Here is a 13,527-nt window from a genome sequence, read left to right as displayed (position 1 = left end):
GTCTGACCGCAGTGGCCCCAGAGGGTGGGGGCAGGGCTGGCCCTTTATCAGTGCCCTGCAGGGTTGCACCCAACACCCCCTGGCTTCCTCTCTCAACAGACGGAAAGGGGAGGCAGCCACAGGGGGCAAGGGGAGGGCTGGGCGTTATCCTAGGCAGCAGAGCCGGGCGGTTACCCCGATGGTTGGGGGAGGTGGTAGAGGGGTCTGGGACCAAGGAATAGTGAGGCCTCTCTTAGCGGGGGGCCCTGGTATACACAGAGGCTCAGATGGCAGACTAGATTTTCTGAAGCATCTAACTCATTGTTCCTTGTGTTCCAGTTTGTGTAAGGATAGGATTTTAAAAAGTCTTTGAGGAGGTTTCTTTCCTCAGATAAGAATTTTTAGATGATTGACTCAGGAGTTAAGGGGAGACTGAACCCCATTCTCAGGACAAAAGGGTTTGGGGCTTTCAAGGGAGTTAGATACGACTGAGGTTCCCAGATCCTGGCATCTAAGAGTTAATGCCCTTTAGCAGAGCCTAGTACTAACACCAACATGGATGAAGGCTGATAGATAAACCTAGTATAGTCCCAGAAGAAATAATCCCTGGGGCTTAATTCTACTGTATTTTATTATTATTGTTATTATTATTATTATTATTATTATTTTGAGATGGAGTCTTGCTCTGTCACCCAGGCTGAAATGCACTGGTGTGATCTTGGCTCACTGCAGCCTCCACCTCCCGGTTTCAAGCGATTCTCCTGCCTCAGCTTCCCAAGTAGCTGGGATTACAGGCGCCTGCCACCACACCCAGCTAATTTTTGTATTTTTAGTAGAGATGGGGTTTCACCATATTGGCCTGGGGCTTAATTCTAAATCTAGAAAGAGAAGTAGTTTCACGGTGCATGATAGATCTTGAGTCTTAATACGTGGGCTTGAGGCTGGGCACAGTGGCTCACACCTCTAATCCCAGCACTTTGGGAGGCTGAGGAAGGAGAATCATTTCAGCCTAGGAGTTTGAGACCAGCCTGGGCAACATAGTGGGACCCTGGTTCTACAAAAAATTAAAAAAAAAATTAGCCGGGCATGATGGCATGCACCTGTACTCCTAGCTACTCAGAAGGCTGAGGTGAAAGGATGGCTTGAGCCCAGGAGGTTGAGGCTGCAGTGAGCTGTGATTGTGCCAGTGCACTCCAGCCTGGGTGACAGAGCAAAACCCTGTCTCACAAAAACAAAATAGGCCGGGCGCGGTGGCTCACACCTGTAACCCCAGCACTTTGGGAGGCTGATGCAAGCGGATCACCTGAGGTCAGGAGTTTGAGACCAGCCTGGCCAACGTGGTGAAACCCCGTCTCTACTAAAAATACAAAAATAAGCTGGGTGTAGTGGCACATGCTTGTAATCCCAGCTACTCAGGAGGCTGAGGCAGGAGAATCACTTGAACCTGGGAGACAGGTTGCAGTGAGCCGAGATCATGCCACTGCAATCCAGCCTGGGTGACAGAGCGATATTCCATTTCAAAAATAAATAAATAAATAAAATATAAAATGAAATAAAAAGACTTGGGGGCTGGGCATGGTGGCTCCTGCCTGTAATCTCAGCACTTTGGGAGGCCGAGGCAGGTGGATAACTTGAGGTCAGGAGTTCGAGACCAGCCTGGCCAACATGGCGAAAGCCTGTCTCTACTAAAAATATAAAAATTGGCTGGGTGTGGTGGCGGGCGCCTGTGGTCCCGGCTACTTGGGAGGCTGAGGCAGGAGAATTGCTTGAACCCAAAAGGCGGAGGTTGCAGTGAGCCGAGATCGCACCATTGCACTCCAGCCTGGGCAACAGAGTGAGACTCTGTCTCAAAAAAAAAAAGACTTGGGCTTGGTGTTGAGTGTGGTGGCTTGAACCTGTAGTGCCAGGTACTCAGGAGGCTGAGCTGGGAAGATCACTTGAGCCCAAGAGTTTGAGGTTACAATGAGCTATACTCCAACCACTGTACTCTAGTCTAGGTGACAGAGCAAGACCCTATCTCTAAAAAAACAAACGAAAAAACTTGGGCTTGGGTCCTGGCATTTATTGGCTATGTAGCCTTGGGTAACCCAACCTTTCTGTTCCTTTTTTTTTTTTTTTTTTTGAGAGGGAGTTTTGCTCTTGTTGCCAGGCTGGAGTGCAATGGCATGATCTCAGCTCACTGCAACCTCCACCTCCCAGGTTCAAGCAATTCTCCTGCCTCAGCCTCCTGAGTAGCTGGGATTACAGGCGCATGCCAACATGCCCAGCTAATTTTCTGTTTTTTTTTTCAGTAGAGATGCGGTTTTATCATATTGACCAGGCTGGTCTCTAACACCCGACCTCAGGTAATCCACCCACCTCAGCCTCCAAAGTGCAGGGATTACAGGTGTGAGCCACCAACCAAGCCCGGCCAACCTAACCTTTCTGAGCTTTATTGAAAAATGGAGACAATAATGAGAATGCCCACTTAGCAAAGTTGTTAGGAAGATAAAATGGGATCAATACAAAAATTAGTCTGTTACTTATTAGATGAAAGCTTAGATACCTGGAGGCCAGAGTGACCCAAGGGCTTGAGGAACTTCGAATGCCCTATCTGGAGGTCAGACTCTGGTAGAGAGATGCTTGGGACAAACTGAAGCCAGTAAAGAGCCTGATTCTGGGGGAGAGCAAGAGCTAGGCTGCACTAGTGTTGGCGGGGAGGGGTGGTGGCTAGACTTCCAGGAACTAGCCTGCAGGCCGTGGCTCTCCCATCCCAGCACTACTGGGCGGGGCTAGTTCCAGCCACGCCATGGGCATAGTGCCAGGCTTATGGGCTTCAGTCACCTTCCAGGAACCCCAGAACCTCCGCCCCACCTCACACTGTTGCAACCCTCTAAAGTGGGTGGAGCTGCCTAGTAAGTCCCACCCTCTGCTCCTCCTCAGAGGATGGAAGGCCAGATCCCTGGCCATTTACCAACTTCTTTTCACAGGCATCCTTCTCATTCCATACCTCCATCTTTGCCCCTGCTGCTCCCCTCTACCTGGAATGCCTTCCTTGGCCCTTTCTACCAATCTGAGGCAGTATGGAGTAGACGAGAGATCTGGGTTTGAGTCTCAGCTCAGCACCTAGCAGCGTGGACTTGGGCAAATTATCTAACCTCCTTGAACCTCAGTTTCCCCTTGGTAATGAGTGAGAACAGAGGTTCCATCACAGGTTGTGTAAGGGATCAGAAGAAGTAATGCACATACAGTGCTTATACAGGAAACACATTAATGTTGGTTCCCTTCTTATAATCTACTCTCCAAGGAGAGTTCATTTCAAGCTCTAGGTCTGCAACACCCTTTCTGGCTACTTTCACACATACAGATAGTCCTCTTTTCTTTCTTTCTCTCTCTCTCTCTCTTTTTTTTTTTTTTTTCTTTTTGAGACAGAGTATCACTCTTGTCAGCCAGGCTGGAGTGCAGTGGCGCAATCTCGGCTCACTGCAACCTCCGCCTTCCGGGTTCAAGCAATTCTCTGCCTCAGCCGCCTGAGTAGCTGGGATTACAGGCACCTACCGCCACACCTGGCTAATTTCTTGTATTTTTAGTAGAGACAGGGTTTCACATCTTGGCCAGGCTGGTCTTGAACCCCTGACCTTGTGATCCACCTGCCTCAGCCTCCCAAACTGCTGGGATTACAGGTGTGAGCCACCACACCTGGCCATATTCCTCTTTTCTAACTTATTTTGCAATAATATGTACCAGAGAATTAATAACGTTGTTTAAATATTTTTCTATTTGGACCACATGATTTTGTATTTTATTATATCATCCTATAATAGTGATGGTAAAAACGGTATTGAACAAAATTTGTCTAAGGCACCACAGTACAATGGCTAAGAGCATGAGTTTCAGAGTCAGAAATGCCTGCACTCAAATCTTGGGTCTGAAGATGGGAACAGTAGACACTGGGGACTACTGATGGCAGGGAGGGCTGAAAAACTACCTATTGGGTACTATGCTCATTACCTGGGTGACAGGATCATTCATACCCCAAACTTCAGCGTCATGCAATATACCCATATAACAAACCTGCACGTGTACCCTCTGAATTTAAAATAAAAGTTGAGGCCAGGTAGGGTGGCTCATGCCTGTAATCACAGCACTTTGAGAGGTTGAGGCAGGAGGATCTCTTGAGCTCAGGAGTTGAGACCAGCCTGTGAAACATAGTGGGACCCTTCTACAAAAAAAAAAAAAAAATTCTTTTTAATTAGCTAGGTGTGGCTGCATGCAACTGTATTCCCAGCTACTCAGAAGGCTGCAGTGGGAGGATTGTTTGAGCCTAGGAGGTCAAGGCTGTAGTAAGCTGTGATCATGCCACTGCACTCCAGACCGGGTAACAGAGAGAGACCCTGTCTAAAAAATAAAATAAAATAAATTATTATTATTATTATTATTTTCTTTTCTTTTCTTTTTTTTTTTTTTTGGGACGGAGTCTCTCTCTGTCCCCTAGGCTGGAGTGCAGCGGTGCGATCTCAGCTCACTGCAAGCTCCATCTCCCAGGTTCACGCCATTCTCCTGCCTCAGCCTCCCGAGTAGCTGGAACTACAGGCATCTGCCACCATGCCTGGCTAAACTTTTGTATTTTTAGTTTATTTTTAGTTTAGACGGGGTTTCACCTTGTTAGCCAGGATGTTCTCGATCTCCTGACCTCATGATCTGCCCGCCTCGGCTTCACAAAGTGCTGGGATTACAGGTGTGAACCACCGCTCCCGACTTATTATTATTATTTTTTGAGATGGAGTTTTGCTCTTGTTGCCCAGGCTGGAGTGCAATGGCATGATGATGGCTCACCGCAACCTCTGCCTCCTGGGTTCAAGCAATTCTCCTGCCTCAGCCTCCCAAGCAGCTGGGATTACAGGCATGCGCCACCATGCCCGGCTAATTTTATATTTTTAATAGAGATGGGGTTTCTACATGTTAGTCAGGCTGGTCTCGAACTCCTGACCTCAGGTGATCCTCCCGCCTCAGCCTCCCAAAGTGCTGGGATTACAGGTGCGAGCCACCGCGCCCAGCCCTAGTTTTTTAATTTTTTTTAGAGTCACGTTTTGACTCCTAGGCTGGCATGTAGCAGTGCTATCATAGCTCACTGCAGCCTCAAACTCTTGGGCTCAAGTGATCTTCCCATCCCAGCCTCCCAAAGTAGCTGAGACTACAAGTGTGTGCCACCACACCAGGCTAATTTTTTGTAGAGACAAGTCTTCACTATGATGCCCAGGCTGGCCTCAGACTCCCAGACTCAAGCAATCCCCCAACCCTTGCCTTCCAAAATGTTAGGATTACAGGTGTGAATCACTGTGCCTGGTCTTTTATTTTTTAAATAATCCACTCACTCCCCTTCACATCCAGAACCATAAACTTGCAGACATTGTTAACTTCCTTGTCCCTCTTGCCCTCCATAGAACTTTCCTGGAAAAAAATCAAATTCCAGTTAAATCCAACAATTCAGCTTCTCCATATATATACCTAGGTAACTGAATATTGAAGGAGAAAATCTCAGAATCTGGCTAACTAGCATCACTTTAAATTTATGCCCCTAAGCTGGGTGCAGTGGCTCGTGCCTGTAATCCTAGCACTTTGGGTAGCCGAGGCGGGCAGATCACTTGAGATCAGGAGTTCGAGACCAGCCTGGCCAACATGGTGAAACCCCGTCTATACTAAAAATACAAAAATTAGCTGGGCGTGGTGGCGCATGCCCGTAATCCCAGCTATTTGGGAGGCTGAGGCAGGAGAATAGCTTGAACCCGGGAAGCAGGGGATGCAGTGAGCTGAGACGCGCCACTGCACTCTACCCTGGGTGACAGAGCAAGACTCTGTCTCAAAAAAAAAAAAAAAAAAAAATGCCCCTAAAACGCAACACTCCCAAATAATTCTGTATTTCCCTGGTAAATTCTCTTTTCTACCCTGCATAATGATTGTTTCACACCTTCTCTCTTCTAACATCTCCAATACCACCTCCAGTTCACTCTCAGCAGATGATCTTGCTTCATGTTTCATTGATAAAATAGATGCATTTAGATGAGACTGCCTCATTTTTTCCAATACCAAAATCCACCAGTTTACTTGTATCTATTCCCACATGCTTGGCCTTCTACCTTATCAAGGTGAAAGAAGGCAGCCGGGCACAGTGGCTCACGTCTAATCCCAGCACTTTCAGAGGCCTAGGTGGGTGGATCACCTGAGGTCAGGAGTTTGAGACCAGCCTGGCCAACATGGTGAAACCCCATCTCTACTAAAAATACAAAACTTAGCTGGGCGTGGTGGCGCGCGCCTGTAATCCCAGCTACTCAGGAGTCTGAGGCAGGAGAATCACTTGAACTCAGGAGGCAGAGATTGCAGTGAGCTGAGATCTTGCCACTGCACTCCAGCCTAGGAGACAGAATGAGACCTTCTCTCAAAAAAAAAAAAAAAAAAAAGATGAAAAAAATATCCCTCTTCCTAAGGAAAGTCATCCCCTCACAGCTCTGTGAAGGGATGAAAAAAATTGGATTCCTCTGAGTGCATAGCTAACATTCAATTCTGCCCCCTAGCAACGTTGTTCTCTATACAGGTTACTATGTGTGATGTAGTCCTGAGGAAGGTTGATAAAGTAATTAAGAGGTAGGGGTGGATCTTTAGGTGGCAGTCTAAAGAGTTCATCCACGTAGCACCTCAACCTACTGGATGAAAGTTGCAACTACATAACTCCAGGAATCTTCTTTTTTGTGGTCTTAATTTTCATCATAGTCATATGTTAGGGAGACACCTCCTACACCTCAGAGACAAAGCCAGACTGTTGTTAGGTTAGATGCCATCTCTGGGTGCGGTGGCTTATGCCTGTAATCCTAGCACTTTGGGAGGCCAAGGCAAAAGGATTGCTTGAGGCCAAGAGTTTGAGACCAACCTGGGAAACATAGTGAGACCCTGTCTCAACAAAAAATTTAAAAACTAGCCAGCTGTGGTGGTGCACACCTGTAGTCCAGCTACTTGGAGGCTGAGGTGCAAGGATCACTTGAGCCCAGGAGGTTGAGGCTGCACTCCAGCCTGGACAACAGAGGTTTTTTTGTCTTATCAAAAAAAAAAAAAAAAAAAAGATGCCGGGCGCTGTGGCTTACGCCTGTAATCGTAACACTTTGGGAGGCCAAGGTGGGCAATCACCTGAGATTGGGAGTTTGAGACCAGCTTGACTAACATGGAGAAACCCTGTCTCTACTAAAAATACAAAATTAGCCTGGTGTGGTGGCCCATGCCTGTAATCCCAGCTACTCGGGAGGCTGAGGCAGGAGAATCGCTTGAACCCAGGAGGCGGTGGTTGCAGTGAGCCGAGATTGCGCCATTGCACTCGAGCCTGGGCAACAAGAGCAAAACTCAGTCTCAAAAAAAACATGTCACCCTTCTATTGTCTCCCCAAGGCCTGATTTTGTGGAGGGGATTCGCCCACATCTCCAGATCAACAGCTGTAGTTGCCCTAACTCTGCTGTGATGACCACTGTGCTGTTTCCTATTATGCAGTGGCTGGAGTAGAAGCAATCTATGATTGCTATAGCAAGAGCCAAAGCAAGCCCTGGGTTGGGAGTTAGTGTCTAGAGCCTTATCTAATTGAATTGTGTGGCCCTAGGCAATTTGAATTGCTTTTCTGAGTTTGCTTCCACTGTAGAATGGAAAAACCAAACAAAAAAATTCCTCTCACTGTCTCTCCTAAGCATATAAAATAAGGCTCTTTCCACACCTGGGTTGATTAGACTATCAAGGATAGAAACATTCCTAACTTTTTTTTCCTAAGAACATTGAGGCTGGGCGCGCTGGCTTATGCCTGTAATCCCAGCACTTTGAGAGGCTGAGGTGGGCGGATCACCTGAGATCAGGACTTTGAGACCAGCCTGGCCAACATGGTGAAACCCCATCTCTATCAAAAAGTACAAAAATTGGCCAGATGGGGTGGTGTGTGCCTGTAGTCCTAGCTACCAGGGAGGCTGAGGTGGGAGAATACCTGGAACCAAGGCGGTTGAGGTTGCAGTGAGCCGAGATCGCATCACTGCACTCCAGCCTGGGCGATTAAGACCCTGTCTCAAAAAAGAAAAGAAAAGAAAACATTCAAGCTTTGGCTTGAATGCCCATGTCAATTTTGGTCAATTAATTCATCTTGGAAGAACTCACTTATGCTGACCAAACTTAGAAGAATATAACATATAAACCACATGGTTAATTTACATATTTCTACATAAAACTTCCAGTGGCCTGGCCGGGCACGGTGGCTCAGGCCTGTAATCCCAGCACTTTGGGAGGACGAGGCAAGCGGATCACTTGAGGCCAGGAGTTTGAGACTAGTCCAGGCAACATGGTGAAACTCCGTCTCTACTAAAAATACAAAAATTAGCTGTGCGTAGTGGTGCACACCTGTAGTCCTAGCTACTTAGGAAATATTTATCTATTTTCAAGCTGAAAATCACTTGAACCTGGGAGGCTGAGGTTGCAGTGAGCCGTGATTGCACCACTGAACTTCAGTCTGGGTGACAGACAGCGAGAGACTCTGTCTCAAAAAGAGAGAGAGAGAGAGAGAGAAAGAGAGAGAGGAAGGAAGGAAAGAAAGAAAAAGGAAGGGAGGGGGGAAGGAAGGTAGGAAAGAAAGAAAGAAAGAAAGAAAGAAAGAAAGAAAGAAAGAAAGAAAGAAAGAAAAGAAAGAAAGAGAGAGAGAAAGAAAGAACGAACAAAACAACCTCTCTGTACCACTTTTTTTTTTTTTTTTTTTTTTTTTGAGATAGAGTCTCGCTCTGTTGCCCAGGCTGGAGTGCAGTGGCGCGATCCAGCTCACTGTAACCTCTGTCTCCCAGGTTCAAGCGATTCTCCTGCCTCAGCCTCCCGAGTAGCTGGGACAAGCACATGCCACCACACCCGCCTAATTTTTTGTATTTTTAGTAGATATGGTGTTTCACTGTGTTACCCATGATGGTCTCGATCTCCTGACCTCATGATCCGCACACCTTGGCCTCCCAAAGTGCTGGGATTACAGGCATGAGCCACCATACCCGGCCGTCTGTACCACTTTTAAATTTTGTTATTAAAAAATAGAGAAAAAAAACTTCCAGTGGCCTAGACAATCTTATTGGCTAATCAAAATGGTTGACTATTTTGGAAGACAAGTTTGATCATTAGAAGGTTACTTAGTGAACAAGTGGAATTAGTTGGATAATTTTATTTTATTTTTTTGAGATGGAGTTTCGCTGTCGCCCAGGCTGGAGTGCAGTGGTGCGATCTTGGTTCACCGCAACCTCTGCCTCTCAGGTTCAAGCGATTCTCCTGCCTCAGCCTTCAGAGTAGCTGGGATTATAGGCGCCCACCACCAATCTCGGTTAATTTTTGTATTTTTAGAAGAGACAGGGTTTTGCCATGTTGGCCAGGCTGGTCTCGAACTCCTGACCTCAGGTAATCCACCTGCCTCGGCCTCCCAAAGTGCTAGGATTACAGGCGTGAGCCACTGCGCCCACCCTAGTTGGATAACTTTAGTGACTAATAGAACAGCATACATCTTCTTTATACAGATATAAGATATTCATTTATGTTGGACAAATGGGTAATCTTCTTTCCTAAATGTCGCTGGAGAAATATTGACAATTTTGGGGGTGGGGATTCTTTGCAGACTACTTCCTTACTCCCCCTTCTCTGAAAACAAGGTACAATTCAATTGATTGGGTTTCAGCTCTAGCCAAGTTAATATAATTGATTCTGTTTATATTCCCTTCAGCCATCTTATTCTAATTGATTGGGTTAGAATTTGATTGTGTTAGGCCTCCAGCCATTTTACTTTGAGTGATTAGGTTGCTAGAACTTTAGATATGTTGATAGAATTATGCTTTCTTGAAACTACACCAGGTTATTTGCTACTTCTACAAATGGCTGATCTCATCTATTATACTTTGATTTGTTTGTTTGTTTGTTTTTGTTTTTGAGACAGGGCCTCATTCTCTTGCCCAGGCTGTAGTGCACTGTCGTTATCATGGCTCACTGAAGCCTCTAACTCCTGGGCTCAAGTGATCCTCCTGCTTCAGCCTCCCAAGAAGCTGGGACTGCAGGCACATACCACCACGCTCAGCTGACTTTTCCTAATTTCACTTGTGGTACATAATCGTTTGGGGGACATTTTCTTACTGTTACTGTTTTGTGTCCATTGTAACCTGAAGAACTGCAATGAATTCCTAATTGGTCTTTCTGCTGTCTCTTCAAATCCTTTATGCACACACAACTGTCAAATTAATCATTTAAAAATTGCTTCCATAAACCTACAGAATAGAAGAAAATAATTGCAATTTTTGTACCTGATAAGGATCCAGTATCCAGAATATATAAAGAACTTTTACGACTACAACAACAACAAAAAACAATAATCCAACTCAAAAATGAATAAAGGACTTGAATAGACATTTCTCAAATAAAGATATACAAGGCCAGGCGTGGTGGCTCACGCCTGTAATCCCTGCACTTTGGGAGGCCAAGGCGAGCAAATCACAAGGTCAAGAGATCGAGACCATACTGGCCAACAAGGTAAAACCCCGTCTCTACTAAAATACAAAAATTACCTGGGCGTGGTGGCACATGCCTGTAATCCCAGCTACAGGAGAGGCTGAGGCAGGAGAATTGCTTGAACCAGGGAGTCAGAGGTTGCAGTGAGCTGAGATCGTGCCACTACACTCCAGCCTGGTGACAGGGCGAGACTGTCTCAAAGAAGAAAAAAAAAAGGCCAGGTGCAGTGGCTTATGCCTGTAATCCCAGCACTTTGGGAGACCGAGGCGGGCGGATCACCTGAGGTCGGGAGTTCCAGACCAGCCTGACCAACATGGTGAAACCCCACCTCTACTAAAAATACAAAATTAGCCAGGCATGGTGGTGCATGCCTGTAATCCTAGCTACTCTGGAGGCTGAGGCAGGATAATTGCTTGAACCTGGTAGGCGGAGGTTGTGTGAGCCGAGATTGCACCATTGCACTCCAGCATGGGCAACAAGAGCAAAACTCGGTCTCAAAAAAAAAGATATGCAAATAGACAAACATATGAAAAGATGTGCAAATCATTAGTCATTAAGGGGACGGGCGCGGTGGCTCACACCTGTAATCCCATCACTTTGGGAGGCCGAGGCGGGCGGATCACGAGGTCAGGAGATCGAGACCATCCTGGCTAACACGGTGAAACCCTGTCTCTACTAAAAATACAAAAAAATTAGCCAGGCATGGTGGCGGGCGCCTGTAGTCCCAGCTACTTGGGAGGCTGAGGCAGGAGAATGGCGTGAATCCGGGAGGCAGAGCTTGCAGTGGACTGAGATCACACCACTGCACTCCAGCCTGGGGGACACAGTGAGACTCCGTCTCAAAAAAAAAAAAAAAAATCAGTAGTCATTAGGGAAATGCAAATCAAAACCATGAGACACCATGGTTTACAACCACCACTAGGATGGCTGTAAAGAAAATACAAAACCAAAAAACTCTGAAAATACCATGTGTTAGTGAGGATGTGGAGAGGAGAAATCAGAACCCTCAAACGTTGTTGGGAATGTAAAATGGTGCAGCCACTGCGGAAAATAATTTGGTAGTTCCTCAAGAAGTTAAACACAGGGCCTGGTGCAGTGGCTCACGCCTGTGATCCCAGTGCTTAGAAGCCCAAGGCAGGAAGATTGCTTGAGACCAGGATTTCAAGGTCATCCTGGGCAACAAAGCAAGAGTCCATCTCTACAAAGAAATTTTTTTTTTTTTTTGAGACAGAGTCTCACTCTGTTGCCCAGGCTAGAGTGCAATGGCGCAATCTTGGCTCACTACAATCTCTGCCTCCCAGGTTCAAGTGATTCTCCTACCTCAGCCTCCCAAGTAGCTGGGACTACAGGCACCTGCCATCATGACCCGCTAATTTTTGTATTTTTGTGGATATGGAGTTTCTCCATGTTGGCCACGCTGGTCTTGAACCTCAGGTGGTCCGCCTGCCTTGGCCTCCCAAAAGTGCTGGGATTACAGGCGTGAGCCACTGCGCCAGCCTACAGAAAATACATTTTTAAAAAATTAGCCAAGTGTGGGCCGGGCACGGTGGCTCACACCTGTAATCCCAGCACTTTGGGAGGCTGAGGCGGGCGGATCACGAGGTCAGGAGTTCGAGACCAGCCTGACCAACATGGTGAAACCCCGTCTCTACTAAATACAAAAATTAGCTGGGCGTGGTGGCGCACACCTGTAATCCCAGCTACTCAGGAGGCTGAGGCAGGAGAATTGCTTGAACCCGGGAGGCAGAGGTTGCAGTGAGCCAAGACCGTGCCATTGCACCCCAGCCTGGGCGACAGAGCGAGACTCCATCCCCCCCAAAAAAAAAAAAAAATTAGCCAAGTGTGCTACTGCATGCCTGTGGTCCCAGGTATATGGGAGGCTGAGGCTGAAGGATTACTTGAGACCAGGAGGTTGAGGCTGCAGTAAGCCGTCTCCTCGCCACTGCACTCCAGCCTGGAAAACAAAAACAGAAAAGCAAAAAACAAAACAAAGCAAAAACAAAAAACAAAGTCCCAAAAAGAAGTAAAATAGGTCAGGAGTGGTGGTTCACACCTATAATCCCAGAGCTTTGGGAGGCCGAGGTGGGCGGATCACCTGAGGTCAGGAGTTCCAGACCAGCCTGGCCAACATGGTGAAACCCCGTCTCTATTAAAAACACAAAAATTAGCCAGGAGTGGTGGCATGTGCCTATAATCCCAGCTACTCAGGAGGCTAAGGCAGGAGAATCACTTGAACCCTGGAGGGGAAGAGGTTGCAAAGAACCAAGATCCCACCACTGGACTCCAACCTGGGCGACAGAGTGAGACTCCGTCTCAAAAAACAAAAAGTAAAACATAGTTACCATATGACCCAGCAATTCCTCTCCTAAATACATACCCATAATAATTGAAAATACTTGTGGCTGGGAGGAGTGGCTCATGCCTGTAATCCCAGAATTTTGGGAGGTTGAGATGGGTGGATCACTTGAGGTCAGGAGTTCCAGACCAGTCTGACCAACATGGTGAAACCCTGTCTCTACTAAAAATTAAAAAAATTAAAAAAAAAAAAAAAGCCTGGTGTGTGGCGCACACCTGTAATCCCAGCTACTGCAGAGGCTGAGGCAGGAGAATCACTTGAACCCAGGAGGCAGAGGTTGCAGCGAGCTGAGATCTCGCCACTGCACTCCAGCCTGGGTGATAGAGCGAGACTCCATCTCAAAAAAAAAAAAAGGGAAGGATTCGTGAATTTGCATGTCATCCTTGCGCAGGGACCATGCTAATCTTCTCTGCATCATTCCAATTTTAGTGTATGTGCTGCTGAAGCCAGCACTATATATATATATATTTTGAGGTGCAGTCTTGCTCTGTCACCCAGGCTGAAGTGCAGTGGCATGATCTCGGCTCACTGCAACTTCTGCCTCCTGGGTTCAAGCCATTCTCCTGTCTCAACCTCCTTATAGGCACGCACCACCACGCCCAGCTAATTTTTGTATTTTTAGTAGAGACAGGGTTTCACCATGTTGGCCAGGCTGATCTCGAACTCCTGACCTT

General features: G+C 46.9%; 1 non-coding gene across 1 annotated transcript; it reads right to left on the bottom strand.

The window, feature by feature from the left end:
• Positions 1-13,199: 13,199 nt before the first annotated feature.
• On the bottom strand, positions 13,200-13,306 carry LOC115930243 (U6 spliceosomal RNA). The gene has a single exon (XR_004066896.2). It is a non-coding gene; the product is annotated as a U6 spliceosomal RNA (small nuclear RNA).
• Positions 13,307-13,527: the final 221 nt, after the last annotated feature.

The sequence above is a fragment of the Gorilla gorilla genome, chromosome 10 (genome assembly GCF_029281585.2).
Source record: "Gorilla gorilla gorilla isolate KB3781 chromosome 10, NHGRI_mGorGor1-v2.1_pri, whole genome shotgun sequence".
Taxonomy (NCBI): domain Eukaryota; kingdom Metazoa; phylum Chordata; class Mammalia; order Primates; family Hominidae; genus Gorilla; species Gorilla gorilla.
The sequence above is the reverse complement of the archived record's forward strand: the minus strand, read 5'-3'. Positions and strand labels throughout refer to the sequence as shown.